At 41.2% G+C, this 6,304-nt stretch overlaps 1 long non-coding RNA gene across 1 annotated transcript; it reads right to left on the bottom strand.

Moving 5' to 3' along the window:
- Window positions 1–2,352: 2,352 nt before the first annotated feature.
- LOC123384944 lies at window positions 2,353–5,918 on the bottom strand. Its single transcript, XR_006596769.1, has 3 exons — window positions 4,706–5,918; window positions 3,790–3,900; window positions 2,353–2,607 (listed from the first exon to the last, which is right to left on the bottom strand). It is a non-coding gene; the product is annotated as an uncharacterized LOC123384944 (long non-coding RNA).
- Window positions 5,919–6,304: the final 386 nt, after the last annotated feature.

Raw genomic sequence — 6,304 nt, 5'->3', positions numbered from 1 at the left:
CATCAGGACAGATGATATCTCTTGAATAAGGTCCATAGGCTAAAGACTTATTCTATGAATTATAACATAGGGATGTTACAAATCAAAAAATCTGCCACACCTGTCATATTGAATTGCTGCTGATCTCCCAGCAATCTGCTGTGTATTCTCAAAAGGCCATTTCCCTAAATCTTATTCTAGACATGAGGATCGATGGTGTGAATGTAATCACTCCTGTTTGTGGGGTCAGCATTTTCCAGGTCTACTCTAAGACTAAGTTAAGACAGAGACAACATAAGAGCAGAGCATTTGGAGGAGGTGAGGAAACCCAGTTTCCAGCCTCTTGACCTACTGAATCAGAAATTCTGGGCATAAAGAAGCCCTCCAGGTAATTCTGATATATTCAAGTGTGAGAATGACTGACATCCAGAATCTTTAGCCTGGAGAAGTGTCTCTTTCCTCAGCTCTTAGTGCTGTGTAAGTATTAAAATTATTTTCCACAAGAGACCCCAGAAACCATCTGTCCACACAATCAGCCAATGACTCATTGTACAAGTTCTATCTACTAAGCCTTGCTCACATTTCTAAGCACCTGCTGGAAACCTTCTCCACGGATGTCTCCCTGGGATCCCAGACTCAGGATTTTTCCTCCCCCCGCTGTTACCAGCTTCTGAATAGGTAAGTGGCATTACCATTCACCAGTCCGGGAACGTTGGTACTCTCTTCAGATCCTCCCATGTCTTTACTCTTCACATAAAATCACCAGATCCTATTGATTCTAAATCTTCATTGTCTCTGCTTTCCCACATGTAAGGGCTTTCTAGGTGTATTGGGTTTTGCTAACCACCTTACATACGTTACTTTACTTAGTTCCCACAGCAAACCATGGAAGGCAATACTATTATCATCTCCGTCTTACATGGAACAAACCAAGGTTTAGAGAGGTAGAGGAACTTCCCTGGAATCATGTGGCTATGACATTGCAAAGGCAGATCTTGAATTTAAATCTGTCTGGAACTGAAGTCAAATTCACCATTATTCTCTTAGTGATGGTTTCTAACTAGTACCCAGCCTTCATTTCATCCTTTATAAATGTCTTCGGGGCTCTTGGCAGGAAGAGTGTGCATCCCAACACTCTGAAGTCTTCAATGAAACTTCACTGCCTAAAGAATGATCCTAAACCCTTGGTGCCTAAGGCCCACCACACTCAAGCGCCTCTCTCTCCCCCCATCTTGCCTCCTACTCTATGCCTCCAACCTACAACACACACTACGCTTTGAATCTGTTATTTCTCAGCTCTTCACCCAAAATGAATGACCTTCACCAATCACCTGGAGATTGGTACTTACCACTCAGGTTTTCCCACCGTTTTAAAAGATGGTAAATAAAAACCACACCAGTACCTGTCAGTTAAGGTAAATTTACGATGAAATTGAGGAATACCTCCCTTGGTGACCAAATGTGGAATATTGTAGCATTTTTCACAAATATTCCATGCTGCTCCCGGGGGGTGGGGGTGGGGGGTGGATTATCCCTTCCTTACCCCTTAGAGAAAACTTAGCCATGTGATTGACTTTGGCCAATGGAACTGGGCAGAAGAGCCTTGGATCACTTCCCAGCAGAAGTTTTAAGGGCTAATGGATGGTTCACTGAGCTCCTCTCTGCCAGGAGATAAATAGCAATGTTTCAGTTAGGGCCCCCTGCTCCATCAGCATGGGTCCCAGAGTAAAGGTAAGATGGGATAGAGCCACATCCAACCCATAATGGACATATAGCAAAAATAAGAAATAAACTTTGAAGCCTCAGAGCTTTTCAGGGTTTTGTTGTTGAAACACAATCCTGACTAAATAAATAGGGACTTTTTTTTCAATCTACTTTGAATGGACTAATCAGCCCAAGTCTGCATCCCTGACATCAAAAGCAGTAGAACTGGGCCGATGGGGTGGGTGACATGCTCCGTGTAATGAGAAGAGGCTTTATCTGACTGAGCCTTGGCTCCTCCCTGGGGCAAGTTAGTAGATGGGACTTCAGTCCAGCCAGGCCACAACCTAGACAGGTAATCACTATCCCAACCACCAGTACCACAACTGGGAGATGAGCACCATCTATGAAAATGTCCTACCAGAGGCCAAGACACAAGAGGGGAGAGATCTGTCTGTGTTTCTTACTTCCAACAGGATTCTGTTTGAGAAGCCTTGATGTCAAGCACTCAATGCAATTGGCTCAGCTGACTAAGGCAGCTGGAAGGAAGTTAGTATGTGCTGCTTCTTCGACCTGAGCCAGCACACCCCAGAATGCTGAGCAAGACTAAAGCCAGGGGATTGAGAGGAACCTCCCCCGTCATCCACCCCCCCCCCCCCCCACACACACACACCTGTCTTGGTTGATGAGGCTCTAAGCACGGAAAAGACTGAAAGACTCCTGACTTCTGGGGCAGCTTAGTTGCTGGCTTCCTCAGGGTCACTCGCATGTTCTTTTCACCTCTGATCCAGTGATCTCCTCTGCACTTTCTGTAATAACTTCCCCAGGATTGCTTGCAGTAACACTGAACTTGCTCCTGAAGGTCAGCTCTAATGACACTTCCTCCACAAGGCCTTTCTTCATCCAACTGTCAGCTTTCTCTTCATTCTGCAAAGTAGAGGGCACTGTGCCAGACTGATTGAATTCCACATCCTATTGTCCACAGCAATACCCTTGAGTATCACAGCATTTATCATAATGGAGCAAGAACGTCCCACACATTCTCTCTTAGTTTTTAAACCTAGCATTGATTGACCAAAGCCAATTTAACCTAACATTTCAAATGAAGCATGACATTAGCTTTAAGCTTAGTTGCTAAAGGATGACCTCATTATAATCTCAAAATCCAAAACCTCATATTAACCAGCTTGACTCATTGTAAATTTTGTTCCCTTAAGAGAGAGAATCATCACTAAGACTCAGGCATGTACTCAGTATTTAGGGAGTGAACAATAAGAAGAATTGCATGACAATCACTTTGTAAAAGTATAGTGTCTTCCAATCCTAAAAAAAAAAAAAAAAGTTCAGGTCCCACGATGATGTGAATATACTTGGCAAGGATATGAAGCAGCTGAAACTCTTATGAGTGCTGGTTAGAGTGGAAATTGGAACTTTTTTACTTTGGAAGTAACTTCATACTTTGGACTTCAGCACTATCTACTGAAGCTGAACATACATATGTCATGGCCTAGCAGTTCTTTTCCTAGCTATCTTCACTACAAAGTGTGTACATATTCACTAGAAGATATGTACAAGGATACTCACTGCAGTATTATTTTTAACAGCCCCAAATTGGAAACAACTCAAATGTCCATCAGTAGCAAAATGAATAAGCAAATTATGGTATATTTATAAATTATACTACTATACAATGAAGAGAATGAATAAATAATGCTACATACAACAGCATGAATAAACCTCACAAATATAATGTTGAACAGAAGAAGCTGGAAACAAAGAAAACAAATACTGTGTGACTCCATTCATACAAAGTTCAAAACCAGGGAAAACTAATCCGTGGTTAACTTCAGATTCAGGTTACTTAAGGAAGTGAGAGTAACTGGGAGTCACTTACTCTAATGCTTTTTTTCTTGGTATACATATATTACATGTCCACACTTATATTGGCTTTGAAAAAAATTCATTATGCTATAAACTTGTGATGCACTTTTCTGAACGTGTGTCATACTTCAAAATACAGCTAAAATTTTAATGGTTTCCAAGGATAGGGGTTTATTTTACTCCAAAAAGATTAGAGGTAAGAAGTAGTGAACCAGAATGGTTTCTCACCAATGGCGTTGAGAAAGAATCCAAACTTCTGTCATTATGCTCCTTCATGCTCAGCATGTGAATTTTATCCTCAAGGTTGCAAGTTGCCTGTGACACTTCTAGGCATTGTATCTGCATTAGGGGAAGGCAGGAGGCAGAAGTCCAGAAGCCAAAGAACATACCAACCAAGTCTAAGTCTGCAGAATTGTGGATACTTTTTTTTTTTTAACTCATTTCTGCAGTTTTCAGAAGTTCCACAATCATATGGATTAATGTTATTTTTAAAAGAAAGCTTGGCTTATTGGATGAGAATAAAGTAAAATCATGTTCTGATTTTGACTTCAAGCCCTCTAAAGGTAATTCACAGGGTTTCCCATTGGGCAGAATGATTGTAGAATCCCTTCTATGTCCATAGGGGCAGAAAAGTAGCCTTGCACTTACTCTTGGGAGGGTGCAGAACAATGTATTGCTCCTTGATAGATATTATACGGTGCATACAAAGACCTGTGTGGGGGCCCCTAAATGCTATTCTTTGGGAGCAGAGGTGTTTCTGACCTGAAATGACTTGGGGAAAATGGCAGCGTCCCACACAGCCAGGGATTGGTGTGTAGGAGTCTGCCGCTGCTGTTCAACACTCGGATGCATATTTTATCCATTTTCTGGAGCTCTGCAGGGTAGAACTTAGCTCAGAATAATTAAGAAGAAATGCAAATCAAGAAATAAGCTTGGTTATAGTTTAATTCACTGAAAGAAGACAAAAGTAAAAAGCAGGATAAATTATTTTCAGCAGAGTTGATTTCCTGAAAGATACGATTGATCACCATTTTTTTTTCCTAAGAAAACCACCTTTGAAATAGCTTGTGCTTTGGATGAGTCTAGCTTATTTGTCCACTCTGAATGATAATCCTTGACCCGGAGGCTTCAATCCTTCACTCACCTTCAGTCATTACTTCCTGAGACAACTTGCTTTACCAACAAATTCCATGGGAGCTTCTGCTTGAAGGATGCAAACTTTCTCCCTCTGCCTTAAGGTCCAAAAACCATTTGGAGATAGTCTTCCAATTTTCCAGTGAGAAGAAGTGGGAAGTTGATGCATGGTGGTTCTGAATTATGAGAAGGGAAATTGTGTTAAGGAACCAAAAACTTATATGATTTTCAGACTTTATTTTCAAAAATATTTATTTACTGCCCACTTTGTACGAATGAATGTAGGCTAAAACCTGGGGTATTCAGAGAAAATCTGTCCCACTATAAAAGCCCTCCACAGCACACCTCTCCTTCCCTCCCACATAACTATATTGATCTTTGAACCCCTCTAAGGCATCAGGCTATTTCTCACCTCCTCATCTTTACTCTACATCAGGAACACTCTTCTCTTCCCTCCTCCTGCCCCAGAGCCCACACCCCTCAATTTGGCTAACTTTTACTCAATCACCAGGTCTTAGTTTCCACATTTCTTCTAAGAAAGCCCACCTAAGGCCTCCCAAGTTCCTCTGCCTAAAATTTCATTTAGAACTTCCTTCTACTGAGTAAACTTAAAAGGGAACAAGGAGACAAAAACAGTACATCATTTATGACTCTGTCTCAGGAGGCTTGCTTATTCAACACACTAGTGACATAAGGCTAACATTTCTTATTATTTGGTCACAGCAAACAGATAGATATGTCCTCTCCCTAGTCTGTGATCCGATGATTCTTCTGGCCTATATGCTGATTACCAATATCTATGTTCCTGTCTTGGTCTCCTTGAAAGGAGGGATTACGTCTTACTCATCTTGGTTCCCAGCAGGAATCAGCATGGTGGCCTGACACGGAAGATGTTAAAAAATACATCTAAACTGAATAGAGTTAAATGTAATTACACTGAATTGACTCTAAATTAAACTAGGTACCCTGAAGGAGTTGCTATTCAATCTTCCCAGCTGGGTTTTTAAAAGGTGATAAGAGTTCATAGTAAATATGGACATAGTGCATACTTTCTCATGACAGATCCATGCAAAACTCTAGTCCAAATAGTGAAGTTGTGCCTTTAAAACCAAAGCATTTTTATAGAAACAAAAACTTGGAAGTCGATGAATATCTATCAATAACAAACTAGCTTAAGATTCATTTTTCCAGGGGCACCTGGGTGGCATAGTCAGTTAAGCGTCCAGCTTCTGATTTTGGCTCAGGTCATGATCTCATGGTCATGAAATGGAGCCCCAGGTCAGGCTCTGCGCTGAACTGTCTTTCTCTTTCACTCTCGTTCTGCCCCTTCCCTGCTCACTTGCTCTCTCTCTAAAAATAAAAAAATAAAAAGATTTCTCTTTCCAGTGGACTATAATTGGACATTAAAATACTGATGTGAATCTGTTGATGTCAGAAGATAGAGCTTTAAGTGACAAAAGCAGGTTATGTAACAGTAATTTTAGTTGCATTTAAAAAATGTGTGTGGGGGGCACTTGGGTGGCTCAGTCCGTTAAGCATCCGACTTTGGCTCAGGTCATGACCTCTAGGTTCATGAGTTTGAGCCTCATGTCAGGGTCTGTGCTGACAG

The sequence above is a fragment of the Felis catus genome, chromosome A1 (genome assembly GCF_018350175.1).
Source record: "Felis catus isolate Fca126 chromosome A1, F.catus_Fca126_mat1.0, whole genome shotgun sequence".
Taxonomy (NCBI): Eukaryota; Metazoa; Chordata; class Mammalia; order Carnivora; family Felidae; genus Felis; species Felis catus.
This window is presented reverse-complemented; position numbering and strand designations above follow the sequence as displayed.